Source organism: Lactuca saligna, chromosome 2 (assembly GCF_052625555.1).
Source record: "Lactuca saligna cultivar CGN05327 chromosome 2, ASM5262555v1, whole genome shotgun sequence".
In the NCBI taxonomy this organism is placed as follows: domain Eukaryota; kingdom Viridiplantae; phylum Streptophyta; class Magnoliopsida; order Asterales; family Asteraceae; genus Lactuca; species Lactuca saligna.
In genome coordinates this window covers 32,809,881-32,825,836 of record NC_136418.1, presented here as the reverse complement: position 1 = coordinate 32,825,836, position 15,956 = coordinate 32,809,881, and positions in this window count along the sequence as shown.

The window sequence follows — 15,956 nt, the reverse complement described above, 5'->3', positions numbered from 1 at the left end:
GGGTATGAACTCACTTGAAATATTGAAGAAAGCGACATGAAAACTGAGCAGAACTTTGACTCGAGAAAGCGGATTTTCTCGGGAATCTCGGGAGCACAAACGACCTTCGGGACTTGAGTATGGACACCGGGGCTTTGGGATTTCACGTGTACAGAAAACGAGGCAAAAACGCAAGAAAGATGAGACAAAATTAGTAAATCCCCCGGAACCCTCGCATCCCTTTTATAGGGGTTGCGAACCGCCTCGGTACGCTGGGCGTACGGGTTTACGCGGGGCATACTCCTACGGTACTGCTTACCACATCCTCAGATGAAGGATCTGATGGGAGGGCATAGAGGCGTAGGGGAGACGTGGACGTTTCGAGGCCTAGTCCTCGCGTACGCTGGGCGTATGCTGTTATGCCGGGCATAACCTGGATTGGGCCGGTGACTCCCCTTTCGGATAATACCGAATTTTGATTTAATTTTATATTTTTATTATTTAATAAACTTCAAAAATTCATATCTTCTTCATACGAACTTTGTTTTTGACATTCTTTATGTCCACGTGTAGGTGAGACCACGCTATACAACTTTCGTTTAGACTCCATTGGCAAATTTTGAAATAAATTTTACTACTTATTTTTAAAAGCTCGGGGTAAGAAAAGTTCATTAGAAATTCATAACTTCTTTGTCCGATGTCTGTTTTTGCCAGACCTTTTACCGTTGAAATACCATTGTTGAGACCTTTGATTCTCATTTAGGTCATTTCGGCCAAAAGTCGCTCGATCTCTGTTTCGAGTTTTTAGCTATCTATTGTTATACCGAACTTGGAAAAATCATAACTTCTTCATACGAAGTCAGATTTGGTCGTTCTTTTTATGTACGCTTACGGTGTAGGGATATCTAACATAGTAGGTAATTAAAATAGATACTTTTGTACACTTTATTTTTAAACTTAATTTCATGATTTTCAAAAGTGGTTACAATACTTGAATTTTTAAGTCATTACATAGAACCGAAATATCGGGTTGTCAAATCATCCCCCCATAATAGGGAACTTAGTCCTAAAATTTAACGTAAGAAAACACTTGTGGATTAGGGAAAAATATGTGGGTACTTGTGTTTCATCTGATCTTCGCGTTCCCAGGTGTATTCAGGTCCTCGCTTTGCATTCCAGTGGACTTTCACGATGGATATGCGACTTTGTTTTCTTCTTTTAGTTTCCTTATCCGTGATTTCAATTGGTTCTTCTATAAAATGGAGACTCTCGTTGATTTCGATTTTGTCTAGAGGGACAAAGAGGGTCTCATCGGACACACATTTCTTCAAGTTTGACACATGAAAGGTATGGTGTATGTTATTGAGTTCCTGCGGTAGACGAAGTTTGTAGGCTACCGGGCTGATCCTTGCAAGGATCTCGAATGGTCCAATATACCTCGACCTTAGTTTCCCACATTTTCCGAAACGTATTAACCCCTTCCAGGGTGAGACCTTTAATAGCACTCGGTTCCCTACCTGAAACTCCAAGGGTTTCCATCTTTTGTCTGCATAACTCTTTTTTCTGTCTCATGAAGCCTTTAGTCGATCCCGAATTTGTACAATCTTTTTGGGTGTCTCTCATATGATTTCCGGGCCAGTGAGAGTGTTGTCGGGTACTTGTCCCTTTGCCAGTTGTGTGTCAGCTACTTCAGTCCAGCACAGTGTTGATCTACACTTCCATCCATAAAGGGCTTCAAATGGAGCAACTTTAATTTTGGAGTGATAACTATTGTTGTATGAAAATTCGACTAGTGATAAATGAGTATCCCACGCTTTACCAAAATCGATTACACAAGCTCTTAGCATATCTTCCAAGGTTTGTATGGTCCTTTCACTTTGACTGTCGGTTTGCAGATGATAAGCAATACTCTTGCAGTAAGATTTGTGTTAGGTTCTCCCATCCTATAAAGTTAGCCAGTACTAGCGTTAGTGACTTGACATGGCCATTCCACCTTGTCATAGCTCTTTCAGAGAAAGTACAGGCAGCGAACTTCACTTTGTTCCTTTCCGTACAAGAACATATTTTAAAAACCACTTCAGTTTTCTCTATCCACTAGGATAGAGCCATTATTCCTCCGACCCCAATAAAAGTAATAGGTTTGCTATTCATGAAATCTTTATATGTACAATCGCATGGGCGACCTTGATGTTGGCCATTTGTAGAACTATTTACCCCCCCCCCCCCACCAGAACCATTGTTGTTTATTTGAACCATTGTTGATGTTACTGCAGTTGTTACCGCAACTAATAATGCGACATTTTCCATTGTGAGAGGGGGTGATAGTGGAGCTGGTGCGTTGTTGACATGGCGTGTAGATCTACAGGCCAGTATTGTGCTGATAAAGAAATAGAATGAAGAACATAAGTTTTTAGTGTGTTCATAAATTTGTCATTTTTATCAATTTATAAATTCGACTGAACTACCCATGGTTTAGAGTTTGACTTATAATAAAAGTTTTCACAGTTTTAGATAAGTTATGAATCTGAGTGGTAGTCAAAGAATTTATACACAGATGAATTTCTTCATATATATTAAACACATGCCAAGTTACAATCGGAGTTAGGAAAATTTTTGACCCTTCTAAGGATCTCCGATACAAAAGTTAAAGAAAAGTAAGATTTTAGCCGAGTTCCTAATCTATAACAAAATTTTGGGTTTTAGCAAGCACTACTTGCGGCGTAGGATGCGCTTGGAGCTTGATTCCGCATCTGATTGCTTTGCTTCCATAAGACGCCTATCGAAGGCAGTTGTTGTTCCCTCATCTCTACGAGGGCTGCAATCATTTGTGCCTAGAATGCATCAGCGTGGAGATGGGTGTCATCCTGCAACCTATCCAGTCGACAGATGTCGGAAGTGTGAACATGTACTTCCACGTTGACTTTGCGAAGTCGATTTGATTGGACCCCGGATTGATAGGACTGGTTGGCCAGTATTCCCACCAGGACCGGGAGTGCTCGGTCGACTGAACCTCCTTCCCTGATGTCGTAGAATTTCCGACACATACCGTAGGGAGAACGTATCCCTTGTTGTTGGCTCCAATGGTGGAGGTGACTTCCCCAAATGGGAGTCGGTCCCTGGAAGTTCCTCCTAATGGTTGGACGGTCGACTACTTCTAGTTCTGAGTCCGTACCAGAGTCATCCCCTTCATCCAACTCGATAGTTTGTTCATCCTCTTCGGGATCCTCCTCTACCCCTCCTCCATTTCCGTGGTTCGGGTAGTAGGGGTCCCCTGGTGGGTGTAATCCAACCATTTTGACTATACGAGAATAGGGTTATAAGAATTGAACAAAATTTGAAAACATGTAACACTAAACATATTGATTAAACTATTCTATACACCAAATACTCCTATATTATTTATTTTTGTATGTTTGATACTAGTGTCTATTTTGGTAAAATTTGACTTGTTGCTCACTACGACCATTCCTCGACATACGTTAGTCCAATCTCGGATAAATATAGTTGATCGGGCTATATTCGCCCCAAATTCGATTACATATATCGAGAACCAATCGTCGTGTCCAGCTCATGTTAATACTTCTTGTATAGTTCCAACCATGAAAAATATATCGTTGTATGCATGTATTTTGTACTTTTACGACCCAAAATAATCTATTTAAATGAAACAAGGTTTTAGGTGTAAAAACATTTTGTCAGAGACTTTGATTCCCTAAACAATTATAGTTTGTATATCTTCTGTGGTTCGATATACTTAGTTTACTACAAACAATGCTCTGATACCGATTTGTCACACCCCCAAACCAGAACGGCGGAATCGTTCGAGGGTGGATGACTTCATGTAGTATCGTAACAATTGAATACATAGTAAAGAAAGAAATACAACCATCAAAAATATAATTTAAAAGTTTACATTATTGAAAGGTACTTGTTTCAAAAGATATTACAATATGGTGTTTAAAATGAAATTAAACTGACGCCGCAGCATCCCTTCTTCACAAGCTGCAGTTTAGCTGTATTACTGAATCCCTGAGAAATACAAGTGGTTTTGAAAGAGTAGGTCAGCATTTAAGCTGGTGAGTTCATAAGTATTTAGTGACAATGTTTATATGAAAAAGAATGAAAATGTTTTGTTCACGTTAAATGTTCCAAGAAAATCCCATATTCTCTACATAGTAGATGGTAGTTTGATTTGTTCTAAAAACTATAATGCAATAGTGCTTTTCATGCCTAAAATAGTGGTTTTATGTGTAAATCGTTAAGGCATTTCAAAAACCCCATAAAACAATGTGTTTTTAATACTCCATGTTAGTCTTATAACCATGCTATTTGACCAGGATGCTTATATCAACGTTCTTTAGGCGTTGGAAAGTTATGACTTTTGTCACCCTTAGCCTGCCGGCCTAGCTGTAGCTAACAGCTTAGGTGTGGGATTGTCAATCTCATATGGATCTATACACAATTATCACGCTCCCCTACAAGGGATTACGGTATATAATACAGGACTTAAAATGCATACTTAAAAGTACGTGAAATGTCTCACAAAATTTAGTATAAAACGGATTTACGTATGCAAATGTCCATTTGTTCTTGTATATGAAAATATCTTCTTTGATGTAGTGTACCTAGTATGTAAATGTTCATGATTTCCTCATAAACTGTACCTATTATGGTTTGTCAAAGTGTGTTTCGTTCATATAGTGAACCCCAGTGTAATGCTTACTCTTTATGGAAAGTATAACCTGTAAAGTGACATAACTGTTCACATATACCTAATGTAAAATGGAGCATTTGATTTGTATATACATATATATATATATATATATATATATATATATATATATATATATATATATATATATATATATATATATATAAACACATTTTATTTACACAAGAGAAGGTGTCTTTGAAAGTATATAGGGGCTGGGAACCGGCTCGGTACGCTTGGCATACGGGGTTACGTGGGGCGTACTCCTACATCACTGCTTACCACATCCTCGGACGAAGGATTTGATGGGAGGGAATAGAGGCGTAGGGGCGACGTGGACGTTCCGAGGCCTAGTCCTCGAGTACACTGGGTGTACGCTGTTACGCCGGGCGTAACCTGGATTGGGCCGGTGACTCCCCCTTCGGATAATATCGAATTTTGATTTAATTTTATATTTTTATTATTTACTAAACTTCAAAAATTCATATCTTTTTCACGCGTAGGTTAGACCACGCTCTACAACTTTCGTTTAGACTCCATTGGAAAATTTTGAAATAAATTTATTATTTATATTTAAAAGGTCGGGGTAAGAAAAGTTCGTTAGAAATCCATAACTTCTTTTTCCGATGTCTGTTTTTGCCAAACTTTTTACTGTTGAAATACCATTGTTGAGACCATCGATTCTCATTTAGGTCATTCCGGGCAAATGTCGCTCGATCTCTGTTTCGAGTTTTTAGTTGTCTAACGCTATACCGAACTTGGAAAAGTGATAACTTCTTCATATGAAGTCAGATTTAGACGTTCTTTTTATGTACGCTTACAGTTTAGGGATATCGAACCTAGTATGTAACTAAAGTAGAGACTTTTGTACACTTTATTTTTAAAGTTAATTTCATTATTTTCAAAAGTGGTTACAATACTTGACTTTTTAAGTCATTACATAGAACCGAAATATCGGGTTGTCACATCATCCCACCGTTAGAGGGAATTTCGTCCCGAAATATAACGTAAGAAAACACTTGTGGATTAGGGAAAAAGATGTGGGTACTTGTGTTTCATCTGATCTTCGAATTCCCCGGTGTATTCAGTTCCTCGCTTTGCATTATAGTAGGCCTTCACGATGGGTATGCGACTTTGTTTTGTTCTTTTAATTTCGCTATCCATGATTTCAATTGGTTCTTGTATAAAATGGAGGCTCTCGTCGATTTCGATTTCGTCTAGAGGGACGACGAGGGTCTCATCGGACAAACATTTCTTCAAGTTTGACACATGAAAGGTAGGGTGTACGTTATTGAGTTCCTGCGGTAGACGAACTTTGTAGGGTATCGAGCCGATCCTTGCAAGGATCTCGAATGGTCCAATATACCTCGAGTTTAGTTTCCCACATTTTTTGAAATGTATTAACCCCTTCCAGGATAAGACCTTTAATAGCACTCGGTCCCCTACCTGAAACTCCAAGGGTTTCCATGTTTTGTCTGCATAACTCTTTTGTCTGTTTGTTGAAGCCTTTAGTCGATCCCGAATTTGTACAATCTTTTCGGTTGTCTCTCTTATGATTTTCGGGCCAGTGAGAGTGTTGTCGGGTACTTGTCCCTTGGCCAGTTGTGTGTCATGTACTTCAGTCCAGCATAGTGGTAATCTACACTTCCATCCATAAAGAGCTTCAAATCGAGCAACTTAATGTTGGAGTGATAACTATTGTTGTATGAAAATTCAACTAGTGGTAAATGCGTATCCCACGCTTTACAAAAATCGATTACACAATCTCTTAGCATATCTTCCAAGGTTTGTGTGGTCCTCTCACTTTAACTGTCGGTTTACGGATGGTAAGCAGTACTCATGTCGAGCCTCTCACTTTTTGTACGCTTACGGTTTAGGGATATCTAACATAGTAGGTAACTAAAATATAGACTTTTGTACACTTTATTTTTAAAGTTAATTTCATTATTTTCAAAAGTGATTACAATACTCTACTTTTGAAGTCATTACATAGAACCGAATAATCGGGTTGTCACAACATCTCACGGCATGGGCCAAGGATACGATGGTGGTAAATGCACCTGTTGCACCAAGGGAGGTTACCAGAACAGCTATTGTTAGGTGCTTGAGCTATAGGAGCAGCGTGGACTGCCACAGTTTTGTGCTTCTTGGAGAGCCCTTGTGAACTCTGAACCTTTCACTTGTTCCAGAAAATCTTCTTACTCTCACTACACTCATTCCGGTGCCCCTGATCACCTTCATGATTTTTGGGATGGGTGATATTTCCTGGTCCACCAGACCCCCAGGGTTCAAGTGTGACATTGCAGCCGTCATTGCGGCAGTAACAACTGCCTGAAATATGACAGGGTCGAATTGAGGAGGATGTGGTGGCGGAGGATTGTTGTTCCTTGAGCTGGGTCCTTTCTTTGGAGGCATATTGATATAATTTGATCAGGAAAGAGAAGATGGTAAGACCTCTGAGTTGAATAATGAGATATGAAACAAGAGATATCTCATTACGACAGATAAAGTGTTCTACTAAGCGACAATATATAGAAAAGCTACCAAAACAACGGAATTTATCGCTGAAGGAAATGAGTAGCAACACTTGAGTGGGGATTTCAATAACAAAGTTGGCTCTAGAAAATACTCCCCTAGTATTTTATGTTTCGTTGTGACGATGAATCGTTGTTTGGATATTTGGTAAGTTTTAGGCCTGCTGCACACTACAGTCACACCCAAGCACAAGTTGGTCGTATCTCGAATGAATATAGTTGATCAGGCTATATTGACCCTAAACACGACTACATAACTGCCCAGGTTTAACCGCAGTGTACAACACCCAATTACTTATGTTTTGTTCTACTCTTGGTTACGATTTCTGGCGTTTAGGTGTTCTTGTATACTTGGAGTAAAAATACTCATGTTTTTAAAGTATAATTTTAGTTCAAAGCACTTTGGCCCCATAGTGTTTATAGTTATATACCATATAAAGTTCGGTATACTTAGTTCACTATAAACAAGGGCTCTAATACCAATCTGTCACACCCCAAAACTGATGGTAGAAACCTTCCGAGGTGGAGGACGCCATGTAATGTATCACAACCAATGTACATAGCATACATAGTAAACACAAAACATTACATTACATAAGAAATATTTACATTTGTTTGTGTAACACCCTGAAAACCAAGGCGGAAACATTTCTGGGGCGGACTCCACGTTGAGTATCAAATCCAATGTACATAGTAAGCAAAGTAAACAACCATTACATTACATATTAGAATTTACATTTGTTCAAAAGTAAAGTGTTACAAGTTTTATACATATATCATATGAACAAAAGTAGAGACGAGTCTTCTATACGCTCCATCTTCTCAAAAAGGATCGCTGGGTACCTGTCTAATATGGACCTGGGAATACAAGCAGTTTGAAAATCAACATAAAGCTGGTGAGTTCATAAGATGTTTGTTTTTCTGAAAAGGTACAAGTTCCCTTTGATTTTCCGAAAACGTTTGTTATCCAAGAAAATTCCATATTTTCATATATGTAAAGTTTGAGTAACTGTTTTATTACACGAATCTGGTTATGTACAATTGTTATCCCAGGAAAATCCTATATTTTCCTAAAAGTAAGTTTAGTTATTGAATCCCAATGTAATGTTTGATTATCTATCATACTTGTCATATTAGCTAGGTATTCTGATATCCTAATTATGTTACACTTGAATGTACCTAAATGGGTACCTTCGTATTCATATTCCTATTCTTAGTCATATTCATATTCATATTTTATATTCGTATTCGTATTAATAATTTTATTCCTGTTCGTATTCGTATTCGCATTCACATTCGTATTTCTAGTTCTATTCCTAATCCTATCCGTATTCGTATTGGTATTCGCATTTGCATTCACATTCGTATTCAGAATCGTATTCATATTCCTACTTCTAGTTCTAATACTAATCGTATTCGTATTCGTATTCGCATTCGTATTCGCATTATTACTTTAGTATTCCTATTTGTTCTATTCCTAGTTATACTTTCGTATTCGTTCTATTCTTAGTTATATTTTTGTATTCGTCTTTGTATTAGTTCTAATTGATGATTAGTATGAATTATTCGTAGATTATGAAATATAATATAGATTGTAACACTTTCTCAAGAAATCTATGATTAGTCTGAAAGCTAACTTCGTAATTCGAACTATTTGCTTAACACAGTTTTCGATATTAAAAACATATAGAATATAGACATTTGAACTGAAAATAATAAGTTTGAGTACAAGATTTCCTTGTACTTTTTCTTGTATCCCCCCCTTGAAAACAGTTGAAAAACATTTGAAAAATGATAGGGGTATGAACTCACCAGTCAAGGAGCATGTCGGATTGGATGCTAAGTATCTGTTCGGGGCTTGATAACGTGTGAGGTTCCTATGTAATATGAAATGATATACAAATGTATCTAATTAGACTTTAAATCACTAATTAGATATGATTATACACTCCAAGACGCGAAAACACTTCAAATCAAGTGTTTGGAGTGACCCGGGTGACATCTAGGGATGTATAAGGCTCGAATATGGAGTTTAATCCTCAAGAGTAAACTCATAAGAGGGTTTACGGTTCTAATGAATCATTCCCCATGAGTTTAAGGCCGGAAACTCATGGGTGGTGTGTTCTTGGATGCCACAAAGTCTTACAATGCACACGGGAAAGTTCTAGGGTTGATTCCATGGCTTAGGAAGTGATCGGGACTTGAAAATGGCCTTGGGATTGGAGTTTATGGTCTATGAAGGTGTTCTTGGGGAGTTTACTACCTTAAATACATGATTTTACAACCGTAAACTCATGTTTGTCCAAGATCCATGGGTTTTAGTGGTTGAAAGTTAAGCATACTAAGTTCTAGACCCATTTCTAAGCCATACAAGGTGTTAAGGGCACTTTAACACCCATAGAGTGAGTTTAAGGTCTAAGGAGATGAGTTTATGGTCTAAGAATGTTCTTGAACCGTAAAATCAATCTTGTCCCATTTGAATAAGTTTTGGTGTATTTCTTGAAGGGTTATGTGGTTCCATACTCTCATGAAAGCTTGTTGGAGGTGTTTAGGGGCAAACTAACACCTTAAGTTGAGTTTACTCCCTAAGAATAGGTGTTTACGGTCCAAGCATGTGTTTGGGCCGTAAACTCATGATTATGTCCCAATTGAAGAGTTAAAGGTGTTCTAAGTCCATGCAAACAAGTCCTTAGGTCATATCTAGGCTCCAAATTTGTTTGGAAGGGTTTCAAGGCTCAAAAACGCTCATTACATGCGTTCATGTCCTAAGGAGATTCTAGGATCGTAAACACATGTTTATGGTCCTGTGCCTCATATTTTTAACGAATTTGAAGGCCAGATGTGTTATACTGGAAGCTAGGATAGTTACCTTGACGATTTGGAGCTTTTTTTGGATGATTTTGGCTTGATTTCGATTTCTAGAGAGAGAAATTAGAGAGAGAAAGTAGAGACAGAGTGGAAAGGATTCAAATGAGGCCCTCTCAACTTAATATATGCTGAAATTTTGGGACACGGTGGAATTCTACCTGACATTGTCGTCAACCAAGACTTTTGGTTGTACCCGATTTAATTATTTTTATAATTCGACGGAATAAAACAATTATTTTTCCAAATAATAAATTGGGGTGTTTCCATGGATTTCTAACATATTTGTACAATTATTAAGTCATAATAACAAAATTAAAATAAATGACCCAATTTAGAAACGAACGAAACAATTTAGGACGACGAATTTATAATGACGTATCGGGTTACAACGATGAACGAACTTCGGGTTGTCACATTGTCCCCCTGTTAGAGAGAATTTCGTCCCAAAATTCAAACTTTGGATGCAACTCGCGGAATTGGAAAGAAGATACATATACTTTTGTTCTATCGGATCATCTCGCTTCCAAATGAATTCAGATTCTTGCATGGCATTTCGTAGAACCTTTCACTTATCGGGAGACGGCTTACTTCATATATTTAATCTCTCGCTCTATGATTTCGATTGGCTCTTACCATGAGATTTAAAATTTTTTTGATTTCGATCTCATCATAGGGATTACTATAGTTTCATCGGGTAGGCACTTATTAAGGACAGAGGCGTGGAATACCGGGTGGATGCTACTAAATCCTGAGGGTAGTTGGAGTTCGTAGGTTAAGGGATCAATCCTAATGGGGATTTCGAAAAGTTCTATGAACTTCGTCATATGTGTTTTAGAAAGTAACATTCCTTCTTTCTTATCGTTAACTATCTCGATGGTAAACGTTTCGGTTATTAAAGTTGAGGGCTATGTTTATGAAGATGTTCGAATGAATAGCTAACAGTTCATCTTTCAGTACTAGAATTAAAAAGGATTGCAAGCAGAAGGGTTGTCGAAGAGGAGTATACCTGAGGTAATAGTGGGATCGGCGGCTGTCTCACCTTGTCCTATAGCTAGGACTCTTCCAGTGTTGCTAGTTGTTGCTATATTGGGCAGTTTCTCTTATAATGCCCGACTTTACCGCAACCAAAACAGGCCTGACTGATGCCCACTCCGGAAGCTTGATTTGTTGGTATTCTGCAACTTCGCACAAGGTGACCCTCTTGGCCATAATTTTTTCAAAATTTCACACGATAGGGATCGGCGATGCGGTGGTGGTAACTGCACTGGTTATACCACGGAAGAACACCGGCATATCCGGTGACAGGTGCTTGAGTTGAAGAACCGATGAAAAAAACAGTGGTAGGAGTAGTGGCCGTGTGGACTGCCACTATCTGTTGTTTCTTCGAGAACTCCTGTGAAGGCTGACATTTCTCTCTCACCTCCCAAAACTTTCTTTTCTCACCACTTGTATCAGTCGGTTCAGGAGTGGTGGTTGCTTCCTCTACGTCCTCACTATGGTCGATCAAGATTTGCGCTAGGCATTTGGCACTGTTGTATGTATCCGGCTTCGCTGCTAAAATGTTCCCTTTGGTTGGTTGGGTCAACCCCCAGATGAACCTCTCTACCTTTTTGCTTTTCGGGGTAACCATTCCCGGACAAAGAAGTGCCAAGTCGTCAAACCTTGAAGTGTAAGCGGCGATATCAAAACCTTTCATCTTTAGGTTCCAGAGTTCATGCTCCAGCTTCTGAATTTCACCCCGATGGCAATACTCTGCGTGCAGAAGTTCCTTCATAACTTCCCAACCCATAGCATTGGCTACAGGTAGAGTTAGAGATTTGACTCGGCTGTTCCACCAAGTCAGAGCTTTATTGGTGAGAGTGCAGGCAGCAAATTTCACCTTGTCGGATTCTGAACAGGCATAGATCTCGAAGATCGATTCAATATTCTCTAACCACTGAGTTAGAGCAATGACACCTCCTATGCTATCGAAGAATGTAGGTTTCGCAGTCATGAAATCTTTATAAGAACCCTCTTTTCGGTGTCTCTGGCTATCATCTAGGTTTTGGGGCTGGGGACCACCTCCTGAACTACCACGGTTCATTTGTGACATGGCGACTATCACTGCGGCAGTAATGGATGCCTGAAATGTTACCAGATCAATTTGAGGAGAAGGTGGTGGTGGCAGAGGGTTGCTGTTGTTATTCTTTGAACTGGGTCGTTTTCTTGGAGGCATCTTGATCTATAAAGATCAGGAAAGAGAGGATGGTAAGTCCTCTGAATTGAATCAAGAGATACGATACAAGGGATATCTCATTATGACAGATATAGAATTCTATTAAGCGATAAAGCAAGAAAGAATTATCAAAACAAATAAATTATCGCTAAAGGAATGGTTGTGGAGCAACACTGTGATAAGTATTTATATAACGGATTCGGCTTGAGAAATACTCCCATAGTATTTCTTGTCTTGCTGCAACGACGGCTCATTGTTTGGGTATTGGGTAAGTTTTAGGCATGCCGCACACCACAATCACTCCCAACCACATGTTGGCCGTGTCTCGAATGAATATAGTTGGCCAGGCTATATTGATCCTAGACATGACTACATAACTGCCCAGGTTTAACCGCAACGTACAACACCCATTTACTTATGTTCTATTCTACTTGTAGTTACGGATTTCGACGCTTGGGTATACTTCATATGCTTTTGAAAATACTTATATTTTGAGGTATACTTTTAGTTCAGAGCACTTAGGCCCTTTAGTCTTTATAGTCTTATACCATGTAAGGTTTGGTATACTAGTTCACTATAAACAAGGGCTTTGATACCAATCTATCACACCCCGAAAACCAAGGCGGAAACATTTATGGGGTAGACTCCGCGTTGAGTATCAAATCCAATGTACATAGTAAGCAAAATAAACAACCATTACATTAGATATTAGAATTTACATTTGTTCAAAAGTAAAGTGTTACAAGTGTTATACATATATCATATGAACAAAAGTAGAGACGAGTCTTCTATACGCTCCATCTTCTCCAAAAGGATCTCTGGGTACCTGTCTAATATGCACCTGAGAATACAAGCAGTTTGAAAATCAACATAAAGCTGGTGAGTTCATAAGATGTTTGTTTTTCTGAAAAGGTACAAGTTCCCTTTGATTTTCCAAAAACGTTTGTTATCCAAGAAAATTCCATATTTTCATATATGTAAAGTTTGAGTAACTGTTTTATTACACGAATCTGGTTATGTACAATTGTTATCCCAGGAAAATCCTATATTTTCCTAAAAGTAAGTTTAGTTATTGAATCCCAATGTAATGTTTGATTATCTATCATACTTGTCATATTAGCTAGGTATTCTGATATCCTAATTATGTTACACTTGAATGTACCTAAATGGGTACCTTCGTATTCATATTCCTATTCTTAGTCATATTCATATTCGTATTTTATATTCGTATTCGTATTAATAATTTTATTCCTGTTCGTATTCGTATTTGCATTCACATTCGTATTTCTAGTTCTATTCCTAATCCTATCCGTATTCGTATTGGTATTCGCATTTGCATTCACATTCGTATTCACAATCGTATTCATATTCCTACTCCTAATTCTAATACTATTCGTATTCGTATTCGTATTCGCATTCGTATTCGCATTATTACTTTAGTATTCCTATTCGTTCTATTCCTAGTTATACTTTTGTATTCGTTCTATTCTTAGTTGTATTTTCGTATTCGTATTTGTATTAGTTCTAATTGATGATTAGTATGAATTATTCGTAGATTATGAAATATAATATAGATTGTAACACTTTCTCAAGAAATCTATGATTAGTCTGAAAGCTAACTTCGTAATTCGAAGTATTTGATTAACACAGTTTTCGATATTAAAAACATATAGAATATAGACATTTGAACTGAAAATAAGAAGTTTGAGTACAAGATTTCCTTGTACTTTTTCTTGTATTCCCCCTTGAAAACAGTTAAAAAACATTTGAAAAATGATAGGGGTATGAACTCACCGATCAAGGAGCGTGTCGGATTGGATGCTAAGTATCTGTTCGGGGCTTGATAACGTGTGAGGTTCCTATGTAATATGAAATGATATACAAATGTATCTAATTAGACTTTAAATCACTAATTAGATATGATTATACACTCCAAGACGCGAAAACACTTCAAATCAAGTGTTTGGAGTGACCCGGGTGACATCTAGGGATGTATAAGGCTCGAATATGGAGTTTAATCCTCAAGAGTAAACTCATAAGAGGGTTTACGGTTCTAATGACTCATTCCCCATGAGTTTAAGGCCGTAAACTCATGGGTGGTGTGTTCTTGGATGCCACAAAGTCTTACAATGCACACGGGAAAGTTCTAGGGTTGATTCCATGGCTTAGGAAGTGATGGGGACTTGAAATGGCCTTGGGATTGGAGTTTACAATCTATGAAGGTGTTCTTGGGGATTTTACTACCTTAAATACATGATTTTACAACCGTAAACTCATGTTTGTCCAAGATCCATGGGTTTTAGTGGTTTAAAGTTAAGCATACTAAGTTCTAGACCCATTTCTAAACCACACAAGGTGTTAAGGGAACTTTAACACCCATAGAATGAGTTTAAGGTCTAAGGAGATGATTTTATGGTCTAAGAATGTTCTTGGACCGTAAACTCAAGCTTGTCCCAGTTGAATAAGTTTTGGTGCATTTCTTGAAGGATTATAAGGTTCTATACTCTCATGAAAGCTTGTTGGAGGTGTTTAGGGGCAAACTAACACCTTAAGTTGAGTTTACTCCATAAGAATAGGTGTTTGCAGTCCAAGCATGTTCTTGGGCCGTTAACTCATGCTTATGTCCCAATTGAAGCGTTAAAGGTGTTCTAAGTCGATGCAAACAAGTCCTTAGGTCATAAATAAGCTCCAAATGAGTTTTTGAAGGGTTTTAAGGCTCAAAACCCCTCATTACATGTGTTCACGGCCTAAGGAGGTTCTAGGACCATAAACACATGTTTATGGTCCTATTCCTCATATTTTTCACGAATTTGAAGGCCAAAGGTGTTATACTAGAAGCTAGGATAGTTACCTTGACTATTTGGAGCTTGTTTTGGATGATTTTGGCTTGATTTCGATTTCTAGAGAGAGAAAGTAGATAGAGAGTGGAAAGGCTTCAAATGAGGCTCTCTCAACTTTATATATGCTGAAATTTTGGAACACGGTGGAACTCTACCCGATACTATCGTCAAGCGAGGGTTTTGGTCGTATCCGATTTAATTATTTTTATAATTCGACGGAATAAAACAATTATTTTTCCAAATAATAAATTGGGGCATGTCCATGGATTTCTAACGTATTTATACAATTATTAAGTCATAATAACAAACTTAAAGAAAATGAGTTAATTTAGAAACGAACGAAAACAATTTAGGACGACGAATTTTTAATGACGTATCGGGTTACGACGACGGAACGAACTTCGGGTTGTCACAGTTTGAAAGCAAAGAAATACATGTTTTATATATACATCCGTATAACAAAAGTAAAGACGAGACTTGTATATGCACCATCTTCTCCAAAACAACACGGGATATTTGTCTAATGCGAACCTGAGAATACAAGCAGTTTTAAAAATATCAGCATAAAGCTAATGAGTTCATAAGTGGATTGTTTCTGGTAAGAGAACAAGTTTCCTTTGGTTTTTGAAAAAGTTGTTATTCAAGAAAATCCCATATTTTGTTAACGGAGAAGTTTAGTTGTCCATTTCTTAATCAGCCTGTCTATGAAAAGTGAAATTATCCTATGAAAAACTCTTATTTTCCTTAAAAGTTGGTGGTTGGTTATTGATTTGGAATGAAGTGTACAAGTATCTACCATACTTGTGGCG